The sequence below is a fragment of the Anomaloglossus baeobatrachus genome, unplaced genomic scaffold (assembly GCF_048569485.1).
Source record: "Anomaloglossus baeobatrachus isolate aAnoBae1 unplaced genomic scaffold, aAnoBae1.hap1 Scaffold_523, whole genome shotgun sequence".
In the NCBI taxonomy this organism is placed as follows: Eukaryota; Metazoa; Chordata; class Amphibia; order Anura; family Aromobatidae; genus Anomaloglossus; species Anomaloglossus baeobatrachus.
Window position 1 is genome coordinate 200,265 of NW_027444596.1, and position 14,131 is coordinate 214,395.

At 46.3% G+C, this 14,131-nt stretch overlaps 9 non-coding genes across 9 annotated transcripts; all 9 read left to right on the forward strand.

Moving 5' to 3' along the window:
- Nucleotides 1–1,309: 1,309 nt before the first annotated feature.
- LOC142282873 (U2 spliceosomal RNA) lies at nucleotides 1,310–1,500 on the forward strand. Its single transcript, XR_012744665.1, has one exon. It is a non-coding gene; the product is annotated as a U2 spliceosomal RNA (small nuclear RNA).
- Nucleotides 1,501–2,887: 1,387 nt separating this feature from the next.
- LOC142282875 (U2 spliceosomal RNA) lies at nucleotides 2,888–3,078 on the forward strand. Its single transcript, XR_012744666.1, has one exon. It is a non-coding gene; the product is annotated as a U2 spliceosomal RNA (small nuclear RNA).
- A 1,387-nt stretch (nucleotides 3,079–4,465) lies between these two features.
- On the forward strand, nucleotides 4,466–4,656 carry LOC142282876 (U2 spliceosomal RNA). The gene has a single exon (XR_012744667.1). It is a non-coding gene; the product is annotated as a U2 spliceosomal RNA (small nuclear RNA).
- A 1,387-nt stretch (nucleotides 4,657–6,043) lies between these two features.
- On the forward strand, nucleotides 6,044–6,234 carry LOC142282877 (U2 spliceosomal RNA). The gene has a single exon (XR_012744668.1). It is a non-coding gene; the product is annotated as a U2 spliceosomal RNA (small nuclear RNA).
- A 1,387-nt stretch (nucleotides 6,235–7,621) lies between these two features.
- On the forward strand, nucleotides 7,622–7,812 carry LOC142282878 (U2 spliceosomal RNA). The gene has a single exon (XR_012744669.1). It is a non-coding gene; the product is annotated as a U2 spliceosomal RNA (small nuclear RNA).
- Nucleotides 7,813–9,199: 1,387 nt separating this feature from the next.
- LOC142282887 (U2 spliceosomal RNA) lies at nucleotides 9,200–9,390 on the forward strand. Its single transcript, XR_012744678.1, has one exon. It is a non-coding gene; the product is annotated as a U2 spliceosomal RNA (small nuclear RNA).
- A 1,387-nt stretch (nucleotides 9,391–10,777) lies between these two features.
- LOC142282879 (U2 spliceosomal RNA) lies at nucleotides 10,778–10,968 on the forward strand. The gene has a single exon (XR_012744670.1). It is a non-coding gene; the product is annotated as a U2 spliceosomal RNA (small nuclear RNA).
- A 1,387-nt stretch (nucleotides 10,969–12,355) lies between these two features.
- LOC142282880 (U2 spliceosomal RNA) lies at nucleotides 12,356–12,546 on the forward strand. The gene has a single exon (XR_012744671.1). It is a non-coding gene; the product is annotated as a U2 spliceosomal RNA (small nuclear RNA).
- A 1,387-nt stretch (nucleotides 12,547–13,933) lies between these two features.
- LOC142282881 (U2 spliceosomal RNA) lies at nucleotides 13,934–14,124 on the forward strand. The gene has a single exon (XR_012744672.1). It is a non-coding gene; the product is annotated as a U2 spliceosomal RNA (small nuclear RNA).
- Nucleotides 14,125–14,131: the final 7 nt, after the last annotated feature.

The window sequence follows — 14,131 nt, forward strand, 5'->3', positions numbered from 1 at the left end:
CGTCTTCATATGCACCTCAATTTGGCCCATTCACTTTTCACACTTCCTCCTTTTGTTTTTTATCTTTCACACTTTTGACTTTCTTTATTCATCCAAATAGCAAACTCATCACCACTCAACCTGACCAACTCGGCTATGTCCCCGTGCTGCAGTTCTCTGTCTTATCTAGATCATTTGCAATTGAATGGAATAGATCCCTTTTGGACAAAGTGGATTCACCTGCTGCTGCAGTGACCACAGGTGTGATAAGATCTAGAATTGGCATCTGGTGCGATCTCTCCGCTTCCACTCCAAAGAAAGTTACCTGTTTATTCCTATCATGCATTGGTTTTTGGGGTTTTCTTTGAGTAATGATGATCTCTTTAGTAGTCTGTTGGCGCCCTCTCCTGGAGGAATAGTTTGCTTGCTCTTGGACATTCTAAAAGAGAGGTCATGATAGACATTGAGCTTCTGAGCTCAATTGGGGACAGTCATGGGTGATGAATGTTTGCAACCTACTGCGAAGCCTCATACCGCAATATAAGGAACGTCAAATACTAAGAAAGGGCGGCCTATGAAAGAATTACTACTTTCAATAAGTACACTTAAACGGCTAATTGGGAATAGAAAAACTGTAAAAAGCCCTCTGAGAAAGCCCCCCTCTAACCTTTGATAGTAAGCTTTTCTGTAGTCTGCCTGTTGATGTATTTTCCGTTTGAACTGTGCACAACATGAAGAGACGGAACACTGGCGGCTTGTCACAATGCCCCCCGATGACATCACAATAGCGCTGCTGCCTAGAAAACAAGCTGCGCAGAAGAAGTTGTTCTTTGGGTGGGAGGGTGGGCTAGTGGAAGGAGGGGGCAATCTCTTTTTTTCCCGGGTGGTAGGGGGATGACAGGAGAAGGGAAGCGGGTGGTGAGAAAGGTACAGAGGGCAGGGTTTGGGGGCTGGGAAGGAAAGGGAAAAGATTAGGGTTTGGGGATGATGAAAGGGCTTTCTACGGGTAAGGATGGCAAAGGGTGGCAGTGACGGAAAGTCAGGCAACCTGTCCTGTCCGTCTTTTTGTATCGTGAATTGGAAAGACTGCAAGGGGGAGGGGAGTTGCTTGCGCCCTAAAGGAGGAGTTATTCAGATTCATTGCAGTGGGCGGCGGCTGCAAAACGCACCATTCTTCTTGTTTTTGCTCTGCAAAGCAGCCTTTTCAAGGGTTGGCTTGGGTGACAAAATGTCTTGTGTAGGCGTGGGTTTGTCTCCCTCTCGCTCTCTCTCCCTAAGATGTGTCCGGCATAGGCCAGGGTGCCACTCGAGGCCCAAACCAATTCTGGTTATCGCTTCTCGGCCTTTTGGCTAAGATCAAGTGTAGTATCTGTTCTTATCAGTTTAATATCTGATACGTCCCCTATCTGGGGACCATATATTAAATGGATTTTTAGAACAGGGAGATGGAAAAAGAGCTTGCTCTGTCCACTCCACGCATTGACCTGGTATTGCAGTACCTCCAGGAACGGTGCACCCCTTCTTAACCCAGTTTCCAAAAGCAGAACTCAATTCACCTGATTCATATTAGCCCGATTTAATGAATTGGAAGAAAGCATACGTCTTCATATGCACCTCAATTTGGCCCATTCACTTTTCACACTTCCTCCTTTTGTTTTTTATCTTTCACACTTTTGACTTTCTTTATTCATCCAAATAGCAAACTCATCACCACTCAACCTGACCAACTCGGCTATGTCCCCGTGCTGCAGTTCTCTGTCTTATCTAGATCATTTGCAATTGAATGGAATAGATCCCTTTTGGACAAAGTGGATTCACCTGCTGCTGCAGTGACCACAGGTGTGATAAGATCTAGAATTGGCATCTGGTGCGATCTCTCCGCTTCCACTCCAAAGAAAGTTACCTGTTTATTCCTATCATGCATTGGTTTTTGGGGTTTTCTTTGAGTAATGATGATCTCTTTAGTAGTCTGTTGGCGCCCTCTCCTGGAGGAATAGTTTGCTTGCTCTTGGACATTCTAAAAGAGAGGTCATGATAGACATTGAGCTTCTGAGCTCAATTGGGGACAGTCATGGGTGATGAATGTTTGCAACCTACTGCGAAGCCTCATACCGCAATATAAGGAACGTCAAATACTAAGAAAGGGCGGCCTATGAAAGAATTACTACTTTCAATAAGTACACTTAAACGGCTAATTGGGAATAGAAAAACTGTAAAAAGCCCTCTGAGAAAGCCCCCCTCTAACCTTTGATAGTAAGCTTTTCTGTTGTCTGCCTGTTGATGTATTTTCCGTTTGAACTGTGCACAACATGAAGAGACGGAACACTGGCGGCTTGTCACAATGCCCCCCGATGACATCACAATAGCGCTGCTGCCTAGAAAACAAGCTGCGCAGAAGAAGTTGTTCTTTGGGTGGGAGGGTGGGCTAGTGGAAGGAGGGGGCAATCTCTTTTTTTCCCGGGTGGTAGGGGGATGACAGGAGAAGGGAAGCGGGTGGTGAGAAAGGTACAGAGGGCAGGGTTTGGGGGCTGGGAAGGAAAGGGAAAAGATTAGGGTTTGGGGATGATGAAAGGGCTTTCTACGGGTAAGGATGGCAAAGGGTGGCAGTGACGGAAAGTCAGGCAACCTGTCCTGTCCGTCTTTTTGTATCGTGAATTGGAAAGACTGCAAGGGGGAGGGGAGTTGCTTGCGCCCTAAAGGAGGAGTTATTCAGATTCATTGCAGTGGGCGGCGGCTGCAAAACGCACCATTCTTCTTGTTTTTGCTCTGCAAAGCAGCCTTTTCAAGGGTTGGCTTGGGTGACAAAATGTCTTGTGTAGGCGTGGGTTTGTCTCCCTCTCGCTCTCTCTCCCTAAGATGTGTCCGGCATAGGCCAGGGTGCCACTCGAGGCCCAAACCAATTCTGGTTATCGCTTCTCGGCCTTTTGGCTAAGATCAAGTGTAGTATCTGTTCTTATCAGTTTAATATCTGATACGTCCCCTATCTGGGGACCATATATTAAATGGATTTTTAGAACAGGGAGATGGAAAAAGAGCTTGCTCTGTCCACTCCACGCATTGACCTGGTATTGCAGTACCTCCAGGAACGGTGCACCCCTTCTTAACCCAGTTTCCAAAAGCAGAACTCAATTCACCTGATTCATATTAGCCCGATTTAATGAATTGGAAGAAAGCATACGTCTTCATATGCACCTCAATTTGGCCCATTCACTTTTCACACTTCCTCCTTTTGTTTTTTATCTTTCACACTTTTGACTTTCTTTATTCATCCAAATAGCAAACTCATCACCACTCAACCTGACCAACTCGGCTATGTCCCCGTGCTGCAGTTCTCTGTCTTATCTAGATCATTTGCAATTGAATGGAATAGATCCCTTTTGGACAAAGTGGATTCACCTGCTGCTGCAGTGACCACAGGTGTGATAAGATCTAGAATTGGCATCTGGTGCGATCTCTCCGCTTCCACTCCAAAGAAAGTTACCTGTTTATTCCTATCATGCATTGGTTTTTGGGGTTTTCTTTGAGTAATGATGATCTCTTTAGTAGTCTGTTGGCGCCCTCTCCTGGAGGAATAGTTTGCTTGCTCTTGGACATTCTAAAAGAGAGGTCATGATAGACATTGAGCTTCTGAGCTCAATTGGGGACAGTCATGGGTGATGAATGTTTGCAACCTACTGCGAAGCCTCATACCGCAATATAAGGAACGTCAAATACTAAGAAAGGGCGGCCTATGAAAGAATTACTACTTTCAATAAGTACACTTAAACGGCTAATTGGGAATAGAAAAACTGTAAAAAGCCCTCTGAGAAAGCCCCCCTCTAACCTTTGATAGTAAGCTTTTCTGTAGTCTGCCTGTTGATGTATTTTCCGTTTGAACTGTGCACAACATGAAGAGACGGAACACTGGCGGCTTGTCACAATGCCCCCCGATGACATCACAATAGCGCTGCTGCCTAGAAAACAAGCTGCGCAGAAGAAGTTGTTCTTTGGGTGGGAGGGTGGGCTAGTGGAAGGAGGGGGCAATCTCTTTTTTTCCCGGGTGGTAGGGGGATGACAGGAGAAGGGAAGCGGGTGGTGAGAAAGGTACAGAGGGCAGGGTTTGGGGGCTGGGAAGGAAAGGGAAAAGATTAGGGTTTGGGGATGATGAAAGGGCTTTCTACGGGTAAGGATGGCAAAGGGTGGCAGTGACGGAAAGTCAGGCAACCTGTCCTGTCCGTCTTTTTGTATCGTGAATTGGAAAGACTGCAAGGGGGAGGGGAGTTGCTTGCGCCCTAAAGGAGGAGTTATTCAGATTCATTGCAGTGGGCGGCGGCTGCAAAACGCACCATTCTTCTTGTTTTTGCTCTGCAAAGCAGCCTTTTCAAGGGTTGGCTTGGGTGACAAAATGTCTTGTGTAGGCGTGGGTTTGTCTCCCTCTCGCTCTCTCTCCCTAAGATGTGTCCGGCATAGGCCAGGGTGCCACTCGAGGCCCAAACCAATTCTGGTTATCGCTTCTCGGCCTTTTGGCTAAGATCAAGTGTAGTATCTGTTCTTATCAGTTTAATATCTGATACGTCCCCTATCTGGGGACCATATATTAAATGGATTTTTAGAACAGGGAGATGGAAAAAGAGCTTGCTCTGTCCACTCCACGCATTGACCTGGTATTGCAGTACCTCCAGGAACGGTGCACCCCTTCTTAACCCAGTTTCCAAAAGCAGAACTCAATTCACCTGATTCATATTAGCCCGATTTAATGAATTGGAAGAAAGCATACGTCTTCATATGCACCTCAATTTGGCCCATTCACTTTTCACACTTCCTCCTTTTGTTTTTTATCTTTCACACTTTTGACTTTCTTTATTCATCCAAATAGCAAACTCATCACCACTCAACCTGACCAACTTGGCTATGTCCCCGTGCTGCAGTTCTCTGTCTTATCTAGATCATTTGCAATTGAATGGAATAGATCCCTTTTGGACAAAGTGGATTCACCTGCTGCTGCAGTGACCACAGGTGTGATAAGATCTAGAATTGGCATCTGGTGCGATCTCTCCGCTTCCACTCCAAAGAAAGTTACCTGTTTATTCCTATCATGCATTGGTTTTTGGGGTTTTCTTTGAGTAATGATGATCTCTTTAGTAGTCTGTTGGCGCCCTCTCCTGGAGGAATAGTTTGCTTGCTCTTGGACATTCTAAAAGAGAGGTCATGATAGACATTGAGCTTCTGAGCTCAATTGGGGACAGTCATGGGTGATGAATGTTTGCAACCTACTGCGAAGCCTCATACCGCAATATAAGGAACGTCAAATACTAAGAAAGGGCGGCCTATGAAAGAATTACTACTTTCAATAAGTACACTTAAACGGCTAATTGGGAATAGAAAAACTGTAAAAAGCCCTCTGAGAAAGCCCCCCTCTAACCTTTGATAGTAAGCTTTTCTGTAGTCTGCCTGTTGATGTATTTTCCGTTTGAACTGTGCACAACATGAAGAGACGGAACACTGGCGGCTTGTCACAATGCCCCCCGATGACATCACAATAGCGCTGCTGCCTAGAAAACAAGCTGCGCAGAAGAAGTTGTTCTTTGGGTGGGAGGGTGGGCTAGTGGAAGGAGGGGGCAATCTCTTTTTTTCCCGGGTGGTAGGGGGATGACAGGAGAAGGGAAGCGGGTGGTGAGAAAGGTACAGAGGGCAGGGTTTGGGGGCTGGGAAGGAAAGGGAAAAGATTAGGGTTTGGGGATGATGAAAGGGCTTTCTACGGGTAAGGATGGCAAAGGGTGGCAGTGACGGAAAGTCAGGCAACCTGTCCTGTCCGTCTTTTTGTATCGTGAATTGGAAAGACTGCAAGGGGGAGGGGAGTTGCTTGCGCCCTAAAGGAGGAGTTATTCAGATTCATTGCAGTGGGCGGCGGCTGCAAAACGCACCATTCTTCTTGTTTTTGCTCTGCAAAGCAGCCTTTTCAAGGGTTGGCTTGGGTGACAAAATGTCTTGTGTAGGCGTGGGTTTGTCTCCCTCTCGCTCTCTCTCCCTAAGATGTGTCCGGCATAGGCCAGGGTGCCACTCGAGGCCCAAACCAATTCTGGTTATCGCTTCTCGGCCTTTTGGCTAAGATCAAGTGTAGTATCTGTTCTTATCAGTTTAATATCTGATACGTCCCCTATCTGGGGACCATATATTAAATGGATTTTTAGAACAGGGAGATGGAAAAAGAGCTTGCTCTGTCCACTCCACGCATTGACCTGGTATTGCAGTACCTCCAGGAACGGTGCACCCCTTCTTAACCCAGTTTCCAAAAGCAGAACTCAATTCACCTGATTCATATTAGCCCGATTTAATGAATTGGAAGAAAGCATACGTCTTCATATGCACCTCAATTTGGCCCATTCACTTTTCACACTTCCTCCTTTTGTTTTTTATCTTTCACACTTTTGACTTTCTTTATTCATCCAAATAGCAAACTCATCACCACTCAACCTGACCAACTCGGCTATGTCCCCGTGCTGCAGTTCTCTGTCTTATCTAGATCATTTGCAATTGAATGGAATAGATCCCTTTTGGACAAAGTGGATTCACCTGCTGCTGCAGTGACCACAGGTGTGATAAGATCTAGAATTGGCATCTGGTGCGATCTCTCCGCTTCCACTCCAAAGAAAGTTACCTGTTTATTCCTATCATGCATTGGTTTTTGGGGTTTTCTTTGAGTAATGATGATCTCTTTAGTAGTCTGTTGGCGCCCTCTCCTGGAGGAATAGTTTGCTTGCTCTTGGACATTCTAAAAGAGAGGTCATGATAGACATTGAGCTTCTGAGCTCAATTGGGGACAGTCATGGGTGATGAATGTTTGCAACCTACTGCGAAGCCTCATACCGCAATATAAGGAACGTCAAATACTAAGAAAGGGCGGCCTATGAAAGAATTACTACTTTCAATAAGTACACTTAAACGGCTAATTGGGAATAGAAAAACTGTAAAAAGCCCTCTGAGAAAGCCCCCCTCTAACCTTTGATAGTAAGCTTTTCTGTAGTCTGCCTGTTGATGTATTTTCCGTTTGAACTGTGCACAACATGAAGAGACGGAACACTGGCGGCTTGTCACAATGCCCCCCGATGACATCACAATAGCGCTGCTGCCTAGAAAACAAGCTGCGCAGAAGAAGTTGTTCTTTGGGTGGGAGGGTGGGCTAGTGGAAGGAGGGGGCAATCTCTTTTTTTCCCGGGTGGTAGGGGGATGACAGGAGAAGGGAAGCGGGTGGTGAGAAAGGTACAGAGGGCAGGGTTTGGGGGCTGGGAAGGAAAGGGAAAAGATTAGGGTTTGGGGATGATGAAAGGGCTTTCTACGGGTAAGGATGGCAAAGGGTGGCAGTGACGGAAAGTCAGGCAACCTGTCCTGTCCGTCTTTTTGTATCGTGAATTGGAAAGACTGCAAGGGGGAGGGGAGTTGCTTGCGCCCTAAAGGAGGAGTTATTCAGATTCATTGCAGTGGGCGGCGGCTGCAAAACGCACCATTCTTCTTGTTTTTGCTCTGCAAAGCAGCCTTTTCAAGGGTTGGCTTGGGTGACAAAATGTCTTGTGTAGGCGTGGGTTTGTCTCCCTCTCGCTCTCTCTCCCTAAGATGTGTCCGGCATAGGCCAGGGTGCCACTCGAGGCCCAAACCAATTCTGGTTATCGCTTCTCGGCCTTTTGGCTAAGATCAAGTGTAGTATCTGTTCTTATCAGTTTAATATCTGATACGTCCCCTATCTGGGGACCATATATTAAATGGATTTTTAGAACAGGGAGATGGAAAAAGAGCTTGCTCTGTCCACTCCACGCATTGACCTGGTATTGCAGTACCTCCAGGAACGGTGCACCCCTTCTTAACCCAGTTTCCAAAAGCAGAACTCAATTCACCTGATTCATATTAGCCCGATTTAATGAATTGGAAGAAAGCATACGTCTTCATATGCACCTCAATTTGGCCCATTCACTTTTCACACTTCCTCCTTTTGTTTTTTATCTTTCACACTTTTGACTTTCTTTATTCATCCAAATAGCAAACTCATCACCACTCAACCTGACCAACTCGGCTATGTCCCCGTGCTGCAGTTCTCTGTCTTATCTAGATCATTTGCAATTGAATGGAATAGATCCCTTTTGGACAAAGTGGATTCACCTGCTGCTGCAGTGACCACAGGTGTGATAAGATCTAGAATTGGCATCTGGTGCGATCTCTCCGCTTCCACTCCAAAGAAAGTTACCTGTTTATTCCTATCATGCATTGGTTTTTGGGGTTTTCTTTGAGTAATGATGATCTCTTTAGTAGTCTGTTGGCGCCCTCTCCTGGAGGAATAGTTTGCTTGCTCTTGGACATTCTAAAAGAGAGGTCATGATAGACATTGAGCTTCTGAGCTCAATTGGGGACAGTCATGGGTGATGAATGTTTGCAACCTACTGCGAAGCCTCATACCGCAATATAAGGAACGTCAAATACTAAGAAAGGGCGGCCTATGAAAGAATTACTACTTTCAATAAGTACACTTAAACGGCTAATTGGGAATAGAAAAACTGTAAAAAGCCCTCTGAGAAAGCCCCCCTCTAACCTTTGATAGTAAGCTTTTCTGTAGTCTGCCTGTTGATGTATTTTCCGTTTGAACTGTGCACAACATGAAGAGACGGAACACTGGCGGCTTGTCACAATGCCCCCCGATGACATCACAATAGCGCTGCTGCCTAGAAAACAAGCTGCGCAGAAGAAGTTGTTCTTTGGGTGGGAGGGTGGGCTAGTGGAAGGAGGGGGCAATCTCTTTTTTTCCCGGGTGATAGGGGGATGACAGGAGAAGGGAAGCGGGTGGTGAGAAAGGTACAGAGGGCAGGGTTTGGGGGCTGGGAAGGAAAGGGAAAAGATTAGGGTTTGGGGATGATGAAAGGGCTTTCTACGGGTAAGGATGGCAAAGGGTGGCAGTGACGGAAAGTCAGGCAACCTGTCCTGTCCGTCTTTTTGTATCGTGAATTGGAAAGACTGCAAGGGGGAGGGGAGTTGCTTGCGCCCTAAAGGAGGAGTTATTCAGATTCATTGCAGTGGGCGGCGGCTGCAAAACGCACCATTCTTCTTGTTTTTGCTCTGCAAAGCAGCCTTTTCAAGGGTTGGCTTGGGTGACAAAATGTCTTGTGTAGGCGTGGGTTTGTCTCCCTCTCGCTCTCTCTCCCTAAGATGTGTCCGGCATAGGCCAGGGTGCCACTCGAGGCCCAAACCAATTCTGGTTATCGCTTCTCGGCCTTTTGGCTAAGATCAAGTGTAGTATCTGTTCTTATCAGTTTAATATCTGATACGTCCCCTATCTGGTGACCATATATTAAATGGATTTTTAGAACAGGGAGATGGAAAAAGAGCTTGCTCTGTCCACTCCACGCATTGACCTGGTATTGCAGTACCTCCAGGAACGGTGCACCCCTTCTTAACCCAGTTTCCAAAAGCAGAACTCAATTCACCTGATTCATATTAGCCCGATTTAATGAATTGGAAGAAAGCATACGTCTTCATATGCACCTCAATTTGGCCCATTCACTTTTCACACTTCCTCCTTTTGTTTTTTATCTTTCACACTTTTGACTTTCTTTATTCATCCAAATAGCAAACTCATCACCACTCAACCTGACCAACTCGGCTATGTCCCCGTGCTGCAGTTCTCTGTCTTATCTAGATCATTTGCAATTGAATGGAATAGATCCCTTTTGGACAAAGAGGATTCACCTGCTGCTGCAGTGACCACAGGTGTGATAAGATCTAGAATTGGCATCTGGTGCGATCTCTCCGCTTCCACTCCAAAGAAAGTTACCTGTTTATTCCTATCATGCATTGGTTTTTGCGGTTTTCTTTGAGTAATGATGATCTCTTTAGTAGTCTGTTGGCGCCCTCTCCTGGAGGAATAGTTTGCTTGCTCTTGGACATTCTAAAAGAGAGGTCATGATAGACATTGAGCTTCTGAGCTCAATTGGGGACAGTCATGGGTGATGAATGTTTGCAACCTACTGCGAAGCCTCATACCGCAATATAAGGAACGTCAAATACTAAGAAAGGGCGGCCTATGAAAGAATTACTACTTTCAATAAGTACACTTAAACGGCTAATTGGGAATAGAAAAACTGTAAAAAGCCCTCTGAGAAAGCCCCCCTCTAACCTTTGATAGTAAGCTTTTCTGTAGTCTGCCTGTTGATGTATTTTCCGTTTGAACTGTGCACAACATGAAGAGACGGAACACTGGCGGCTTGTCACAATGCCCCCCGATGACATCACAATAGCGCTGCTGCCTAGAAAACAAGCTGCGCAGAAGAAGTTGTTCTTTGGGTGGGAGGGTGGGCTAGTGGAAGGAGGGGGCAATCTCTTTTTTTCCCGGGTGGTAGGGGGATGACAGGAGAAGGGAAGCGGGTGGTGAGAAAGGTACAGAGGGCAGGGTTTGGGGGCTGGGAAGGAAAGGGAAAAGATTAGGGTTTGGGGATGATGAAAGGGCTTTCTACGGGTAAGGATGGCAAAGGGTGGCAGTGACGGAAAGTCAGGCAACCTGTCCTGTCCGTCTTTTTGTATCGTGAATTGGAAAGACTGCAAGGGGGAGGGGAGTTGCTTGCGCCCTAAAGGAGGAGTTATTCAGATTCATTGCAGTGGGCGGCGGCTGCAAAACGCACCATTCTTCTTGTTTTTGCTCTGCAAAGCAGCCTTTTCAAGGGTTGGCTTGGGTGACAAAATGTCTTGTGTAGGCGTGGGTTTGTCTCCCTCTCGCTCTCTCTCCCTAAGATGTGTCCGGCATAGGCCAGGGTGCCACTCGAGGCCCAAACCAATTCTGGTTATCGCTTCTCGGCCTTTTGGCTAAGATCAAGTGTAGTATCTGTTCTTATCAGTTTAATATCTGATACGTCCCCTATCTGGGGACCATATATTAAATGGATTTTTAGAACAGGGAGATGGAAAAAGAGCTTGCTCTGTCCACTCCACGCATTGACCTGGTATTGCAGTACCTCCAGGAACGGTGCACCCCTTCTTAACCCAGTTTCCAAAAGCAGAACTCAATTCACCTGATTCATATTAGCCCGATTTAATGAATTGGAAGAAAGCATACGTCTTCATATGCACCTCAATTTGGCCCATTCACTTTTCACACTTCCTCCTTTTGTTTTTTATCTTTCACACTTTTGACTTTCTTTATTCATCCAAATAGCAAACTCATCACCACTCAACCTGACCAACTCGGCTATGTCCCCGTGCTGCAGTTCTCTGTCTTATCTAGATCATTTGCAATTGAATGGAATAGATCCCTTTTGGACAAAGTGGATTCACCTGCTGCTGCAGTGACCACAGGTGTGATAAGATCTAGAATTGGCATCTGGTGCGATCTCTCCGCTTCCACTCCAAAGAAAGTTACCTGTTTATTCCTATCATGCATTGGTTTTTGGGGTTTTCTTTGAGTAATGATGATCTCTTTAGTAGTCTGTTGGCGCCCTCTCCTGGAGGAATAGTTTGCTTGCTCTTGGACATTCTAAAAGAGAGGTCATGATAGACATTGAGCTTCTGAGCTCAATTGGGGACAGTCATGGGTGATGAATGTTTGCAACCTACTGCGAAGCCTCATACCGCAATATAAGGAACGTCAAATACTAAGAAAGGGCGGCCTATGAAAGAATTACTACTTTCAATAAGTACACTTAAACGGCTAATTGGGAATAGAAAAACTGTAAAAAGCCCTCTGAGAAAGCCCCCCTCTAACCTTTGATAGTAAGCTTTTCTGTAGTCTGCCTGTTGATGTATTTTCCGTTTGAACTGTGCACAACATGAAGAGACGGAACACTGGCGGCTTGTCACAATGCCCCCCGATGACATCACAATAGCGCTGCTGCCTAGAAAACAAGCTGCGCAGAAGAAGTTGTTCTTTGGGTGGGAGGGTGGGCTAGTGGAAGGAGGGGGCAATCTCTTTTTTTCCCGGGTGGTAGGGGGATGACAGGAGAAGGGAAGCGGGTGGTGAGAAAGGTACAGAGGGCAGGGTTTGGGGGCTGGGAAGGAAAGGGAAAAGATTAGGGTTTGGGGATGATGAAAGGGCTTTCTACGGGTAAGGATGGCAAAGGGTGGCAGTGACGGAAAGTCAGGCAACCTGTCCTGTCCGTCTTTTTGTATCGTGAATTGGAAAGACTGCAAGGGGGAGGGGAGTTGCTTGCGCCCTAAAGGAGGAGTTATTCAGATTCATTGCAGTGGGCGGCGGCTGCAAAACGCACCATTCTTCTTGTTTTTGCTCTGCAAAGCAGCCTTTTCAAGGGTTGGCTTGGGTGACAAAATGTCTTGTGTAGGCGTGGGTTTGTCTCCCTCTCGCTCTCTCTCCCTAAGATGTGTCCGGCATAGGCCAGGGTGCCACTCGAGGCCCAAACCAATTCTGGTTATCGCTTCTCGGCCTTTTGGCTAAGATCAAGTGTAGTATCTGTTCTTATCAGTTTAATATCTGATACGTCCCCTATCTGGGGACCATATATTAAATGGATTTTTAGAACAGGGAGATGGAAAAAGAGCTTGCTCTGTCCACTCCACGCATTGACCTGGTATTGCAGTACCTCCAGGAACGGTGCACCCCTTCTTAACCCAGTTTCCAAAAGCAGAACTCAATTCACCTGATTCATATTAGCCCGATTTAATGAATTGGAAGAAAGCATACGTCTTCATATGCACCTCAATTTGGCCCATTCACTTTTCACACTTCCTCCTTTTGTTTTTTATCTTTCACACTTTTGACTTTCTTTATTCATCCAAATAGCAAACTCATCACCACTCAACCTGACCAACTCGGCTATGTCCCCGTGCTGCAGTTCTCTGTCTTATCTAGATCATTTGCAATTGAATTGAATAGATCCCTTTTGGACAAAGTGGATTCACCTGCTGCTGCAGTGACCACAGGTGTGATAAGATCTAGAATTGGCATCTGGTGCGATCTCTCCGCTTCCACTCCAAAGAAAGTTACCTGTTTATTCCTATCATGCATTGGTTTTTGGGGTTTTCTTTGAGTAATGATGATCTCTTTAGTAGTCTGTTGGCGCCCTCTCCTGGAGGAATAGTTTGCTTGCTCTTGGACATTCTAAAAGAGAGGTCATGATAGACATTGAGCTTCTGAGCTCAATTGGGGACAGTCATGGGTGATGAATGTTTGCAACCTACTGCGAAGCCTCATACCGCAATATAAGGAACGTCAAATACTAAGAAAGGGCGGCCTATGAAAGAATTACTACTTTCAATAAGTACACTTAAACGGCTAATTGGGAATAGAAAAACTGTAAAAAGCCCTCTGAGAAAGCCCCCCTCTAACCTTTGATAGTAAGCTTTTCTGTAGTCTGCCTGTTGATGTATTTTCCGTTTGAACTGTGCACAACATGAAGAGACGGAACACTGGCGGCTTGTCACAATGCCCCCCGATGACATCACAATAGCGCTGCTGCCTAGAAAACAAGCTGCGCAGAAGAAGTTGTTCTTTGGGTGGGAGGGTGGGCTAGTGGAAGGAGGGGGCAATCTCTTTTTTTCTCGGGTGGTAGGGGGATGACAGGAGAAGGGAAGCGGGTGGTGGGAAAGGTACAGAGGGCAGGGTTTGGGGGCTGGGAAGGAAAGGGAAAAGATTAGGGTTTGGGGATGATGAAAGGGCTTTCAACGGGTAAGGATGGCAAAGGGTGGCAGTGACGGAAAGTCAGGCAACCTGTCCTGTCCGTCTTTTTGTATCGTGAATTGGAAAGACTGCAAGGGGGAGGGGAGTTGCTTGCGCCCTAAAGGAGGAGTTATTCAGATTCATTGCAGTGGGCGGCGGCTGCAAAACGCACCATTCTTCTTGTTTTTGCTCTGCAAAGCAGCCTTTTCAAGGGTTGGCTTGGGTGACAAAATGTCTTGTGTAGGCGTGGGTTTGTCTCCCTCTCGCTCTCTCTCCCTAAGATGTGTCCGGCATAGGCCAGGGTGCCACTCGAGGCCCAAACCAATTCTGGTTATCGCTTCTCGGCCTTTTGGCTAAGATCAAGTGTAGTATCTGTTCTTATCAGTTTAATATCTGATACGTCCCCTATCTGGGGACCATATATTAAATGGATTTTTAGAACAGGGAGATGGAAAAAGAGCTTGCTCTGTCCACTCCACGCATTGACCTGGTATTGCAGTACCTCCAGGAACGGTGCACCCCTTCTTAACC